The sequence below is a fragment of the Macaca thibetana genome, chromosome 4 (genome assembly GCF_024542745.1).
Source record: "Macaca thibetana thibetana isolate TM-01 chromosome 4, ASM2454274v1, whole genome shotgun sequence".
In the NCBI taxonomy this organism is placed as follows: domain Eukaryota; kingdom Metazoa; phylum Chordata; class Mammalia; order Primates; family Cercopithecidae; genus Macaca; species Macaca thibetana.
Genome location: NC_065581.1, coordinates 14,183,259 through 14,198,978, shown reverse-complemented (window position 1 = coordinate 14,198,978; position 15,720 = coordinate 14,183,259). Strand labels below are relative to the sequence as shown.

Below are 15,720 nucleotides of genomic sequence, written 5' to 3'. Positions count from 1 at the left end.
AATACCGTACAGCTAGCTTCAGCCCTGGCTCTGCCACTTGACAGAATCCATAACTTTCTACAAAACTTTAAGATCTGAATTTTGGTATCTTAGTTTCCTGATCCCTAGAATGGAATAAAGAGTCTTACTTGGCAACTCCACAGGTTCAAGATTCCAGGCCTCAGTTTTCTCGTCTGTAAATTGAGGGGTTTGACCTAGATTTACAGCTTGCAAATTTTCCTTAGAAGTGGATTCCCCATTTATAACAAAATCCAACATAAAACCCCAACATGTAAAACAGATAGAGACAGACTTGCTTTAATGGCCCTGAGGGAGAAGGCTCTGAGTCCTATATACTCTCTTCTCCTACCTTTTAAAGGCCTTGAGGCATCTGTGCAGAACCCTGGGGTTTCACTGAACACAGTTTGAAACTCACTGTGCTAGGGATTGTTTTAAAGTACCTTCCATTCCTAAAATCAAAATCTCCTAACATTGTATATTTCTATGATGAGATTTAACCCGTTTTCTTTCCTCATTTATTTAATTATGTTATAGGAGACAGTCACAAGCTAAAACAAAAATATCTTTCATTACTCCCTCCCTATTTGTAAAGCCAATCTCTCTGCTACGGCGGGGGCGGGGGAAGATTTTGATGGAACACATATGGCGTAATGAGAAAAACACCACAATGGGGATGAGAAGACATTAGTTCTAACCCTGGTCCTGCTTTTAACTGGTTCTATAACCAGTTAGTTTGATCAAGGAATCTTATTAACCTATCTAAATCCAGAAAATTAAGAGGTTGGGTGACTTAGTAACCACAGTCATGCACATGAACATTGCGGGAGCCTGTGCCCTCGTGGGTTTCCTTAAATAACTCAATTCCTACTCAGCCTACAGGCTGACTTACTTTATCACCCTTTCTTTAATATATATATCCTCACTCCAGAGGGAGTGAAGGGTGAGAAGACAAATTAGGTTGTAAGTGACACCACCAGGACATCAAAATAGAAATATCAACTCAGTCATTGTTGTGTTTGCACAGATGGTTCAAGCCCACAGCACGCCTTGACCCCAGCTCCCCAAGCAGGAGGCACATCTACTTTAAGACAGGGTTCATGCAGTATACACATTCATAAGGGCAAACTACGAAATCTTAAAAACCCCAGAATTTGGAGAATGTTTAAAGGAAACCGTCTGGGTTAAGGACCCAGGACCTGGGGTTGAACCAAACGGAGTGACCCCACAAAGGACAAACAGTATGATTCATTGCCTCCGAGTAAACACATCCTGGGAAAAGGCAACTTTAGGGGTGGATGCAAGAACAACAGCTCTGGTCATGGCTGTGACTTGGTTATAAGTTAACTTTATGGGTCACTGAGTGTCTGGAAACAGACTATAAAAAGAAGAAAGGATGGCCCAAGCAGCTTTGTGTTGGAAATGGCTGTGACCAGTTGCTTCTGGAAGGGAGATGTATTGACTGCAATAAAACTTGATAGGCTCAGCACTTGTCTGTTAAGGCTAGGATCGGAAGTCAACTTTGGACCTGAGTAATTGGTATAAATTTGTGTTTAAGGGCAGGACAGAAGGGATTTTACTCCAAGTGGTAAACAATATGGTGTCCAACTGCTGCATATGATCTGCCTTCTCTCTGACCTCTAATCCCACGAGACTATCTGCACCATCGGGGTAATCCTAGTATCCAAGTAAGTGGATACACTTTCACTTTCACCATACTGGGTTTTTTTTTCTTTTTTTTTTTTCCTTAAACTTTGCTGCTCTTGGCAATAGCAGAACATTTAAGGTAAAAATAAATAAACACATCATAGATACTTGCTATTCTTAACTATGTCTGTTCTTGGGAAAACAAATGGTACACAATGTTAACTTCTAGCTAATCATCATCCCTAACTTTAGTGTCATTTGGTTAGCCGACAATTATTTATTAAGCACACACTTGCACATATCCAGTGTTACAGAGTCCAAAGTTGTAGGCAATAAATATAAAACAAGATGATGCCAGAAATGCTTCAAAAAATACACATCATGTTTTATACTTAATTATTTTTCAAGCGTGGTGGCGGGAAGTGGCGCAGGGGGGTGCATTGTAAGTTACACTCAGAGTATGATGTAGAAAAGCCTTGAGCTGAGTTTCAGAGGCCAAGAAGCTCATTTTAAATATCATTATCTATAGCTGTGTGGCAGCTGAACAGAACATCACATTTCTGAGGCTCAGTTTTTTCATGTGAAAAACAAAGGAGGTCGAACTAGGTCATAGTCCATATCACAAAGCTTAACAATGACAGTAGCCAATATTTTTTGAGACAAGCACTTTGCTTTATCAGTTACTCCTCATAAGAACCCTATGATATATGCATTACTATTTCCCCCATTTTTCAGATAAGGAAACTGGGTTTTGAAACTTAACCAAGGTCACACAGTGAGTAAGTGGCAAATCTGACATTGAAGCTAGTCTTTCCCAGCTCCCAAGTTGTGCCCAACTGTTTCACAATACTGAACTGCCTCAGAGTTTATCTAGGAAGAAGATAAGATTTTTTTTTTTTTTTTTTACTTATTCAGATTTTCACCTTGACTCCCTTAGAGCTGCAAATAGAAGTCATCCCTCCATTGGCTACCACGATGTGATCTTCAGAGACTCTCTTAAACGTGGATGGATGCTGCAGGAAAACAAGGTAGAAACGGCTACTCGGGGAGAAAGGAGGTAGCTTCAGGAAACATTGTGCCCACTCCTATGAGGACTGAGTAGGAGACTAGACTTTTGCTTAGGGAGTGTGCCCCAGAATTCTACATCTACAAGGAAATGAGCACCCAGAAATGACAGGTAGGAGGGAAAAGGGGAAACCAATGATGCCTGGCGAAGACCTTTCTGTCACTTCTTCTCACAGGCCCCTTAGACCAAGCCTGGCTTCTGAATTTCCCATAGCTGTTCAGTCAACACAGGGCCAGGTATGTACCTGAGTATAGCTAGGAAATAGCAGCTGAACCCTGCTTAGGAAGCTGGGGTGTCCAGTGGATGACATGGCCCGATTTCATTTCTGGTCCCCCACACCTGAGGTCACTGCTGCTGCATGGATGCCTGCAGAGTGCTCACGAGCTCCAACAGACAAAACACTACGTAGGGCTTACGTGCTGAGTGATCAAAGACTCGGAGCCTCTGGAATGAAAGGATCCCATTAATGCAGATAGGATCTAAAGATAGTATCTGCATAGATACTCTGTAGTCCATAGTCCTAAAGGAATGTTTTGGCTTCCACAAAAAAATAGCACTTTATACTGAGAGGGACAATGGAGCCAAAGACAGATTACACAGAGTCCCTGCTCTTGGAAAAACTCACTATCTCTTGGGGTATACCAGGGCACCCCTTTGGGACTGCTTGGGTTAGTCTAGTTATCCCAAGATAAGAAAAAAAGTACACGAGAGATACGTATGAGTGTTTTATAAAAATACACAAGTTATTGACATGTACTTAAGGGATTAAATAGAAAATAATCAGTTGAGGAATGACAACTTCAAGAAATTTCACATTTTGTCTTGAAAATACTGGAGATGTTGGCTGGGTGTGGTGGCTCACGCCTCTAATCCTGGCACTTTGGGAGGCCGAGGCGGGTAGATCACCTGAGGTCAGGAGTTTGAGACCAGCCTGGCCAACATGGTGAAACCCCACCTCTATGAAAAACACAAAAATTAGCTGGGCATGGTGGCACATGCCTGTAGTCCCAGCTGCTAGGAAGGCTGAGGTGGGAGGAATGCTTGAACCGGGGAGGCGGAGGTTGCCACTGCACTTCAGCCTGGGTGACACAGACTATGTCTCAAAAAAAAGAAAGGAAAAGAAAATACTGGAGCTGTCAGGAACAATAAAAATAATCTTACCCGTTATCAAGAAAAAGGAAGTGATTATGCATATTCTCAAAAATAACAGTCAGAAGAGTTAATTCTCCATGTCTGCTCTATATTAGATCAATCTTGAATCTGTATTTCACATGTAAATTACACTTCCTCCAATACATTCAATTTTACAGATGTAGACGTACTCCTCTTCCAATCTATTTTTAATTGCTTGAAAACTGCCCCACATTTTGCTGACCACACATAGATACTATGAACCCCTTTGTCAGCTCCCTGAGGTTACCATCACCATTTGGGGACTCCCGCTTGAGGAATGAGTGACTGCTCCAGTGGAAAGAGGTCTTAGACCAATAATTGAGTCTAGCTCTGCCTCTAACTAGATGTGAACTTACAGACAAATTACATGGCCTCTCTAGTTCTGCATACAGTAAAGGAGCAAAATTAGATTTCTTTTAGCTCTAAAATTCTGTCCTTGCCTAACTCTGATGAGCAAAATCAAGGGTTCCTTCTGCATGAAAACACTGGGCCTACTGGGAGGAATGGTAAAAGGACTCTGGGGACTGGAGATGGAGCCAGAGACTCTGGAATGAAGCACACAAACTAATGCCAGGGACAAGGACTACCCCCCAGTTCCCAGGAAACTCCCTGGATGGATTTCAGACAGAAGGAGACATTCTGGTTTTATCCTGGAGCACACATTGGGGACTGAGACCGTTGGACACTTCGGGGTGAGACATTGGATAGACCTGTTTGTTGTCCTCTGAGTCAGCCAAGGATACTTTCATCCAGAGAGAGGACAGTTGTTTTTTTCTTATTTGTTCATTTTTTAATTCAGGAAGAGTGAGACTACCCTTTGAAGAGCTCAATAAAGAAAGACACAAATGGTGAAAAAATACCCATCTCCCATCCCAGTGGCAGTAGAAGCTACTTGCTGGATTCTTGCACTCCCATTGGCTGTGATAGAAGCAGAGAGTCAACATGTGCGCCAACAGCAATGTCTGATCCCTTGGAAGGTCTGTGTTGAGAAGTAAGGTAGTAGCAGCAACAGAAGCACTGCAACCAAAGAGATGGACCCAAGAAAATTTTCACAGTTTCAAAGGCAACATAGGAGTCCTCAAATCCCAGCTACAGCAAGAGAGGAGATTTGGAGGAGAGGAAAGAGGGGTGCCAGTGACTTGGTGCATGGATGATTCACGCCAATGCTTGTTCTCATTCCCCCTATAATTACTATTTGTGATTCACCTTCTCTGGGTTCCTGGGGCCTGGTAAAGAAGGGTTTTTTGCTAAAGCCAGCATATCCTCCAGCCACCCACTGGCAGAGCTTTGTCATCCACTGTTGCACTTCCAGCCTGATATTGACATCTCTTCCACCTTCTAGGACTTGCCTCTGATTTGAACATCCAAGGGAGAAAATTTTTTCTTCCAATTTGAACATGGGCGTCAAGGTGGCTAGAGCCAATTTTGTTCCCATCACCTGAAGAAAATACCAGGACTTGTAGCCTTTCTATGCCTATATGACAGATCCATGTACTCAGCAGCTGAAGTGTACCAGGAAATGAGGAATCACTTAAATTCACCCAAAAAAGCACTTTGTGCTATTTCTAGCAGGCTCTCTCTTCTTGCAGCTTGCTAGTTACTTTGGTATTACTTCGTGTGTTTGTAATGACAACATTTCACAAGGGGCGAGAATTTCCACTCTCCATTATTTATTTTATACACGTCACCCCCTTTCATTTTCAACGCAACCAGGCAACATAGCATTATCTTAGTTTTACAAAAGTGGAAACTAAGGCCCTGGGAGGTAAAGTGCCTTCCTTAAGCAGGAGAGCTGACAACTACAGCAAGTTCTCCTGATTCCAGGGCCTGTGGTCTCCTTCCACCCCACAGTAGGCAAGAAACCAAGTGACCAAGAAGAAGGCTCAGGAGCCGGGCCGCAGACAAAGGGATGGCAAGTGCAGGCAGTTTACCGCAGCGTCGGAGAGCGAGGAGTTGGTGTGTAATGACTTGCCATGTGGACAGACAGGCTAAAACAAGGACATTCTTTGTATCTGAGCATCCTTTATGTATGAAACATAAACGAGGCAGGTACAGAGCTGTTTCTTAGGAAATCCCATCCTGCCCCTGTGGGCTTTCTTTATCTTCTCATCTTATCCTCATAATGTTCGCTCCTTGGAGTCTTCCTGTCCACCAGCGCCTGCCTCATTTAATCCTGGAGCTAACGGGAGCCCAGAAGGATCCTGACAGTGCCAGGGGACAAGAAGGAAAAGAGAGAAGGGCAAAGCCACAGCACTCCAGAAGACCCAAGCCCTCTCCCTGTGTGAGGCTCCCACACAGCGCTCAGGCCCTGCTTCTCTTCTCACCACTCAGCCCCCAGTGGCTACATCTTCATGGGGAAAGATGAAGGAGCCTTGCTAAGTTACATGTTCTTCTCAAGTGCTGGCTTTCTGCATGCCATCCCTGTGAAACAGGAACTTTCTAGAATGTGTCTCATTATCACTAATGGTGAAGTGCTCAGAAAAACGTTCAGAAGGAGGGGGTGCTTTTTTACTGGAGCAGGAGGGCAGGGAACTAGCTGCAAGGCTGTTCACTCCAGGCAAGAGACAAAACCCTGGAAAGAAACCAGAAGCTGGGTGAGTGAGGAATCAGGAGGCTTGCATGAGCTGAAGAGAAGGAAGGACAGTGTGTGCGCATATGTGTGCACGTGCGTCTGTGTGTATGTGAATCTCTATGTGTGTCTGTGTATGTCTGCATGTATGTCTGTTTATGTGTGTCTTTCTGTGTATGAGTCTGTGTGTATGTGTCTGTGTGTTTCCCTCTGTGTATGTGTGTGTGTGTATCTGTGTGTCTGTGTTTCTATGTGTCTGTCTATGTGTTTCTGCATGTCTGTGTGTCTGCATATCTGTATGTGTGTGTGTTTATGTGTCTTTGTGTCTGTGCACAAAGACACATAAACTCTGGACGACAGGGGGTGGAGGGACAGTGGAGCGGCAATGGTAAGGGCTAACGGGAGATGATCAAGGCTGAGAAATGCTCTGAGCTGAAGGTTGGCTTTCAAAAATTTACAAAATGCTTGAAAATTCGAACTGGAATGCTGCTCCTGCCACCTGACTGCATGCCTGACACCCCAGGCCCCACAGCTCGGAGCTCCTCTCAGCAAGGGGCCCCGCAGCACCCCACAGAGATTCCCACTCAGCTGCCTGTTCAGAGGACTCCTCTGGTCTCTGCCAGTTTCCTGTGAGATGATTGCACATCCTGAGACCCCACTGCTTCATCAGCGACATGGGAATAATACCAATACCCACTGCACAGGACTGGAGTGAAAAACGAATGTGTGAACACAGGAGAAAGCACAGTGCCAGACACATGGGAGGGGATCATATGTTTTGGTTTCTGAACACCGAGTGGGTGACAGCCATGTGGCAAGAGGAGGCAAGCATGGAAGTTGGGGGCCAGACAGACTCTGCATCAAGACCTGGTTCTCACCTTTCTCACTGTTTGGCCTTGCGCAAGCCCCTGAACCTCTCTGGACCTCAGTTCCAGCCTTCCTTCCACCACGGCTCCATTATGAACCCCACCTCCAGCTCCAGGACTAATCCACCTGCAAAACCCAGCCCTCTTGCCCAGGGAGATAGGGAGAAGCCGCCAGCCAGACGGGAGAACACAGGTCCAGAATTGAACTCATGACCTCAGCTCGTCTTGCCAATGTGAAGCATGTGACTTCAGTTTGCAGGTCAGAAGAGTGAAGCTGTCCATGCTGACTGGACATGAACAAGGAGGCTGCCATCCTGTGAACAGTCCCCTACGTGGCTGGTAGCCATTTTGTGATAATGTTGGAAGCCAGGCTTGGGGTGATGTTGACTCTGAGGAGGCTAGAGAGGCAGGTGGAGCCAAACCAGGGGATATTGTGGAGCCACTGGATCCAGTCCCTCCTGAAACCAGCCCATCTCTGGCCCTTTCAGTTACCGCAGACAATTAAAGCCCTGTCGTGCATAAGTTAGTCTGAGCAGGTTTTCTGTTGGTTGCAAGAAAGGTGCTCCTTACCACCTTACACCTTACACTTTGATACACTGCCAATCTGAGCCAGAGTTTTTGGTGATCGTGTCTGTTTCAAGAAGACTATCCTCAGCTCAACTCAGACCCATCTAAATCATCTCAGAGAAAATTCAAAGCCCCAAGTCCTTCAAGGTACTCAAGTCTCCCTCTGCTGATTTCTTTGCTGCCCAGGTGCACAAAGTGTGTCCCCGAGTCTAAAGATAGATGTGGATCTGCTATGGTCTGGATGTTTATGTTCTCCCAAAATTCATGGATTGAAATCCTAACCCCCAAGGTGATGGTATTAGGAGGAAGGGTCTATGGAATTAGGTCATAATGGCAAGACCTTCGTAAATGAGATTAGTGCCTTAGAAAAGAGGCCTGAGAGACACTCCTCATCCCTTCCACCATGTGAGCACATGGCAAGAAAGTGCCATGTATGAACCATAAAATAGGCCTTTGTTGAATCTGCTAGTACCTTAATCTTTGACTTCTCAGCCTCCAGAATGGTAAGAAATACATTTCTGTTGTTTATAAGCTACTGTATTAGGCCATTCTTGCATTGCTATAGAGAAATCCCTGAGACTAGGTAATCTATAAAGAAAAGAGGTTTAATTGGCTCATGGTTCTGCAGGCTATACAGGAAGTATGGTGCTGGCATCTGCCCAGCTTCTGGGGAGGCCTCAGGAAGCTTTCAATCATGGCAGAAGGCAAAGAGGGAGCCAACATATCACGTGGCCAAAGGAGGAGCAAGAGAGAGAAGGAGAGAGGAACACACTTTTAAATGACCAGATCTTGCAAGAACTCATTCACTATGGTGAGGACAGCACCAAGCCATGAAGGATTTGCCCCTATGACCAATCACCTCCCGCCAGGCCCCACCTCCAACATCAGGGATTGCATTTCAACATGAGTTTTAGTGGGGACATATATTCAAACTATATCCACTACCAAGTCTATGGTATTTTGTTACTGCAGCCTGATTGGACTAAAACAGGATCAGAGTCAATTTTCCACTCAGAACCCTCCATAGAACAACAGACATCACTGTGAATAATGTGCTCTTTGTCTCCTCTACCACTGTATTCGTTAGCTATTGCTGCATAACAAATTACCCCCCAACATTACCAACTTAAAAGAGATGGTAATGTATTAAAGTATTACCTGAGGGATCTAGGAGCAGCTCCTCTAGGTTGTTTTGGCTCAGGGGCTCTCATGGCGCTGTAATCACCTCAAGACTCACCTAGCACCAATGGAGTTCCTTGCAAGATCACTCATGTAGTTTCTGACAGAATTCAGCTCCTTATTGGCTGTCGTCCAGAGTCTTCAGATCCTTGCTACATGAGCTTCTCCACAGCTGCTCACAGAGAGAGATCCCAAGAAGAAGCCATGCTCTTTTATAACCTAATTTTGAAAGTGCCACACTGCCATACCTGTCATATTCTAATTGGCCACATAAACCAGCCCCAGTACAACATGGAAGAGAGTTATGTTGTGTGAATACTGGGTGTGAATACCAGGAAACAGGGCCATCTTGAAGGCTGGCGGCTACAACCTCCATGGGGCCTTCCTGGCCCTCACTCTCCTAGTCCAGCCATGTCACTGAGTTTTCCTTCTCTCTCCTCTTCACCCAGCTCTTCCCTCAAAGCAGTGAACTCTCTTTCTTAATCCTTGTCATCTGTCCATGTCTACGGAGTCTCACCTGCCCCAAGCAGACGTTCCCAAAGGCAGTTCTCTCTCCAAAAAAATTATTAGTAACTCTTTTAAGAAATGGAATGTTTGTATCCTGTTCTACTATCTATATATGTATTTATGTATCTATTTACTCTTTCTTGATAATAAAAGAAAAAACTTTAAATAACTGTAAAGCACTGTCCATTCCTTAAATCCTTCTCCCAACTTTCCCCATGCTCTACCCAAGATCACGGTGCTCTTTTTCTGTGAGAATTATTTATCCTTAGAAGTTCATCCTTGTCGCTGTAATTTCCCATGCGTCATTCTGTCCAAGCCATGTGGAAAGACAGCATAGCTCTTAAATAGGCTGGGTCTGGGGAGCAACACCAGAGAGTAGCTCCCCTTCTGTGCCAGGAGATGGAAACATCATGAGCTTCACTCAAACATAAATGGAAGTGGCCGGGCAGAGACAAGTGGTTTTTCTCAGATGCTGCTTTAGAGGAATAAAGTCCTGAGATAGAGGGGAAAAGTAATACAGCAGATCATTGATCCAGGATATTTAAGACCTAATTTTCATGTTTGCATGTATTTAACCAATATCACTGAACATCCGTTAGGTAGCAGGCACTATTCCATAGCCCAGGCATACAATAGGGAATAAAGACACCCAAAATCCCTACCCTCATGGAGCTTATGTTTTAGTAGGTAGAGCCCAGCAATAAACACATAAATATATATTAGGCCAAGAAGAAAAATAAGGCAACCCAAGTAGAATGTCAAGATGATGCACTATATTAGATCAAGTAGTCAGAGAAGGCCTGATAGCCCATTTTGCTTAACTTTATTTTCAGAATTTAGATCTGTTGACTCCAAAGAATATAATCATTGAACAAAAGGTCTTTTACCAGGTAAAGAATGGCACATAATATGTGACATAAAGGAGTTAAAAAGAGTATGCCTTAGAAAACTCTTTATATAATATACATATTATATAATATATCATTGGAATCCACCAAAAAAAGTATTAAAAATCATTCTGTAGGGCAGGCTCAGTGGCTCACACCTGTAATTCCAGCACTTTGGGAGGCCGAGGCGGGTGGATCATGAGGTCAGGAGATCGAGACCATCCTGACTAACACAGTGAAACCCCATCTCTACTAAAAATACAAAAAATTAGCCAGACGTGGTGGTGGGCATCTGTAATCCCAGCTACTTGGGAGGCTGAGGCAGGAGAATGGCGTGAACCCAGGAGGTGGAGTTTGCAGTGAGCTGAGATCCTACCACTGCACTCCAGCCTGGACGACACAGCGAGACTCTGTCTCAAAAAAAAAAAAAAAAAAAAGAAAAAGAAAAAAAAAATCATCCTGTATCCCCTGAATACATCTGGATCTACCTTAAAACAAAAATAATATATTACAAATGAAATGCAAAACATTTAGTGATGGAAACAAATGAATACATGTCACTTAACAATTCTTTTCTGGAAAATTGGGATATTCAGTGCACATCCACTTCCTTAAAGATGACCCAAACAAAAAAAATCATGTTATAATGAAAAATCTATGAAATTGCTCTTCACTGAGAAATCCTTCTTGATTGCACAGGGAGGAATGGCAAATTCACTTATCCTCAGAAGTTGTTAGCGCATTCAGATAGAAAGGGAAGAGGGCACGATGGCTCTTTCACGAAGATCCATCTGTATCATTTTTGGCCCTTGCTATGCTTTTCTTTCCAAATTTCCTATTCAGCTTTTTTTTTATCTGATAAGTCTATTGCACAGTAGTCAATGACCAATGTCCTATGAATTTGCAAGCCTTTCACAAGATCAAACAGCCTCTAATGGAGTCATGTGTGACCATGACCACTCTACCTGATCACATTGAATTGCCATCAGCCTGCTCACCTGTTGGGACTGTCACCAGGCACCATGTGCCTTAGCAAACTGTTCTTGGAATTGGCATTTAAGAAAACAAATGGATGAGAGCTTTACATTTCTATTATTTGGAATATTCCTACGTTGGGGCATCTACATTAGGAATTGGCTATAATATCATAGTGTTTTATGATTTACAGAGCTGTCTCCTCTGCTTTCACTCATTTAATCTTACAACAGCCTGGTGAAAAACTGGGAGTTGGAATTGCCAGTCAGTGGCCAAAACCATTTCCTTTTATGCCTGCAGACATCCCTAGATGGCATTTCCCAGCATCCCTTGCACATGGTGGTGGCCATGGGACTGAGTCACTTTCTGGTCCACAGAAACATCCTACAGGAGTTTTCCACACTTCTTCACCTTCCACAGCAAACCCGTGGAGGTGGAGGAGCCACAGATGAAAGGGGCTTCAGTCTCTAAATTACCACAGAGACTGGAGCTACCTACCTGCCAGTTAGGAAGACCCATTCTGAGAAAAGGAAAAAAAGAAAATGTCTATTGCATCACACTGCAGATATGTGGGAGTTTTCTCTTGTAAAAGTTAATGTTACTTAAGAATGCTTATTTCTCCAGTGTTTCCTTATTAACACAACAGTTTCATATACTTTATCTCATGTTGGGAAGCTGGGAATTAGTATTTTCATTACACACCCCCTTCCTTTCAAATTGGACATACTAAGGCTCAAAGATGCTGAATAATGTACCCAAAGTCACACAGCTGGGAAGAGGTGGAATTTGATGTTTTTTTTAGGTCTAGTCAGACCCAACCCTGTCGCCTTTCCACAAGATCATGATAATTTCACAAAAGTTTAGTGATTACACTGGTCTTAATGTTCTAGGTGATTTTGTAGGTATTGTGCAGAGGGAAATAATTAACCAGTATGCATTTGCTATTGGTATTCTTCTGGTTCCAAATTTAGGACTTAAATCATGTTCACTCACTTGCTCACCGCCTACAGGGCTCCATAAATAGTTTTATGCCATTGTTCTTTGGTAAGATACCATCTATCTACTGGACTTTACTGTTCTAAAATCTGATACAAACACTTTAACCCTTTACTTGTCCCTCACGTTCACAGCAAAGGCTTGCATTCTTTAAAAAAATCATTGGATAAATATTCACTGTCCTCTAGGTGCAAGGCACTATTTGTGATGCTGTGAGAGATATACAAATAAATAAAACACACAGTATAGTGGTTAAGAAAGTAGACTCGGTTCAACCTTGGAAAGCTGAAAGAAAAATTTGGGGGGGGGGGGGGAGAAGACAGCATACTCTGGAATAAGTGCCTGAATTTGAATACAGGTTCCATTTCTTACTAGCTTTGTGACTTTGGACAAATTATCAATACTTAACTTCTCTGTTCCTATGTTTCTTGCCCTGTGGAATGGGGATAGTATTGTTAGCAGTGGCTGCAAATCTATACGAGTCTGTAGCATCTCAATTCTTGCCTCCTCAGAAGAAAGTCTTCAACTGAGGGCCCGAAGGAGAGACTGAGGTAAGTTTTAGAGCAGGAGTGAAAGTTTGTTAAAAAGTTTACAAGAGGAACAAAAGGAAATAAAGTACACTTGGAAGAGGCCCAAGTGGGCAATGAGAGATCAGGTGCATGGTTTGACCTTTGGACTCGCAGTTTTCCATGTTGGCATGCTTCGGGGGTCTTGTGTCCTTCTCTCCTGATTCTTCCCCTGGGGTGGGAAGAATCACAGTGGCCTCTCAGCACTTGGGAGGGGAGCCTGTGCAGTGTGTTTACTGGAGTTGCACGCATGTTTACTTGAAGCACTCTTCTTTTACTAGTCGAACGTACCTAGCAGGTCATATACCAGTTAAGCTCCGCCATTTTGCCTCTTAATGCGCATGCTTGAGCCCACTCGCCCAACTCCTGACGTGTTATCAGGAAGCTGCTGATCCCCGATTTCAGGTGTTTGTGTTTATTGGGAGACTGCCTTTTCCCTGGTGCTGGCTGCAAACAACTATTATTTTAGAGAGACAGTTAACAACCGCCTGACCATCACCTGCTGGTTGCCTGACATTTTTGGTGGGGGTGGTGGGGAAGCCCTCTCCTGCCCTGCTCATGCCTGACTGGCTACCTCCTGTAACAGTATTAGTGCCTACTCATGATGGTATTTTGAAGATTAAATGAAACAACACATATAAAGCACTTAAAGGGCACTTGGCACCAAGCAAATGCACAAGAACTGTTAACTTACTAGATAAATGAAAGAGATATGCCTAAGCGTTGGCTATGAACAGTTATTGTATCAGTGCCATCCACAAACGCAAATAGTTATGAGCTTCCATTGTCCTCTTACTACCTAAAATGACCAAGATCTTGGTGCAAATTTTTCTTAAACCATAAAAACCTCTTTCCTTCATATATTAGCGAATAGTGCATTTTTAAAATTCTCCCATCTTTTCTGTAATCAGGCACTCAGGAAGGAAACACACACACTCTTTTTTTTCTATGCCAGGCACTACACTAAGCACTTTACATCTGGGTTTTTGGTTTTGTTTTGTTGTGTTTAATCCTCTCAACAATCTCAATTTCTCATTTGCAGATGAAGACCCCTAGACTTCAGAGAAGATGATATCTAAGTGTCACAGCTGGGATTCAAAACCGGATCTGTCCACCTCCGAAGACTGAGCTCATAACCCTCAACACTAATCCCCTCTCTGACCCAGCGCTGTGATTCTAGGCTAGTCTGATTAAAGCCCCAGAATTTCACAACCTTTTAAGAATACAGTCAAAAAAGGAGAGATCATTGTTTCAACTTGCCTCTGAATGGTAGGAAATAATGGGCCCTGATATTAACAAGGCAGTTTCCCTCCTAAGTGCGAAGGACCCTTGAAAAGGGTATCTTAATCATGGGTGTCATATTTTATGATTGTGTCTGTTTGTATTTAGTACACTTGTTATCCTTGATGTTTTCGCCCCGAGGACATCAACTGAACAAAATTGCATACATCTTTGTGGATTACCCTTTCTGCATCCATAAGTTATCTGCCCTTTTAAAATAATTTGCACTAAAACACCGAGTGTTTTTTCTAATGGGAATAGACAGCTAGTGTTTTTTAATGCAAATGACTTCTCCCCACATTCTCCCCAGCCCAAAGCTACATCTGCAGCAGCAGTGGAGGGGCTCCGTGCTTCCAGAAGCAATTTAGGCACAGCAGTTGGGAGCAGCAGCGTGACTTAAAGCCCCCTGCTCCATATTAGGGAAAGCTACACGAGAATTCACAAAGAGATTCCATAAGATGAGCAGAGATGTGTTCAGGGCATTTATTATCATACTCGCTCGCTGCTCTTGTTTTTAAGAAACCAGCTTCTCTTCAGGTGCTTTTGTTTGTATGCAAAGATTAAACTGTTAAATAAAATCACAAGCACCATCTATTGTATCACAGACTTTCATTTTCTCCCGGAGGTGAAACATTTTGATTTTTTAAAACTATGACAGTATTTCTGAACTCTATCTACAGTGAAAATCAAAAAGCCCAATTTTAACTTACACCTTATTCCAGCACTTAAACATATGAAGTTATGAGTTTCTAAGTATGTACCTTTATTTAGCTACTTCTACCAGAATAAACCAAATCTCAGTTCAAGATAGTAATAGATCTGAATATTTAAATAGAGAAAGAGAAATAAGCCCTGCACTGAGAAGGAAAGCTTGAGTATTGCTGCCTCTTGGCTAAAAATAAATCTATTTCTATAGCTCCTGTTTTTATACAACTATAATCCTTTTTTATATGTACAACTGACTTTGGAAAGAAAAAATTTTATATAGAAAAAAACTATTTTAAGACTAATGAGATGTTTGAGAAATTAGACTCCGCAGGCAAAAGGCAGCCCACAGAAAGAATTATGCAGGACCTCAATTGTTGTTAGGGTCATAATTAATAATTACAGTTAGTTCTTAAGCAATAATTGCTACAGTGCCACTTCCAGCAACTTTCTGGCCAAAGCACCCCACCCAGCACAGTGGCTCCCCGCCTGCTAGCTGTTGGACAGCACAGCTCCTCTATGGTGGGAATGGAGACAATTTACCCTGGGAACCCTGACTGGGGGGATGTTAAATCATTTGCAGACCATTAAATGATCTGCACCCTGGGGGAGCAGGGAGTCCTGGAGCAACTTTCTCATGCATTCCACACCCCAGCCTCCCAGGCATTCCACTGTCCTCGTCCACCCTGGGACTCCAGTCTCTCCTGTACACTAAAACCTGTCCTTAGGAGACAGGGAC

The 15,720-nt window shown here is 43.3% G+C and overlaps 1 long non-coding RNA gene across 1 annotated transcript; it reads left to right on the top strand.

Annotated features, from left to right (window-relative positions):
* The first annotated feature begins 1,424 nt into the window (after positions 1-1,424).
* Positions 1,425-14,868, top strand: LOC126953729 (uncharacterized). The gene is made up of 3 exons (XR_007725322.1): positions 1,425-1,685; positions 2,582-2,672; positions 14,038-14,868. It is a non-coding gene; the product is annotated as an uncharacterized LOC126953729 (long non-coding RNA).
* Positions 14,869-15,720: the final 852 nt, after the last annotated feature.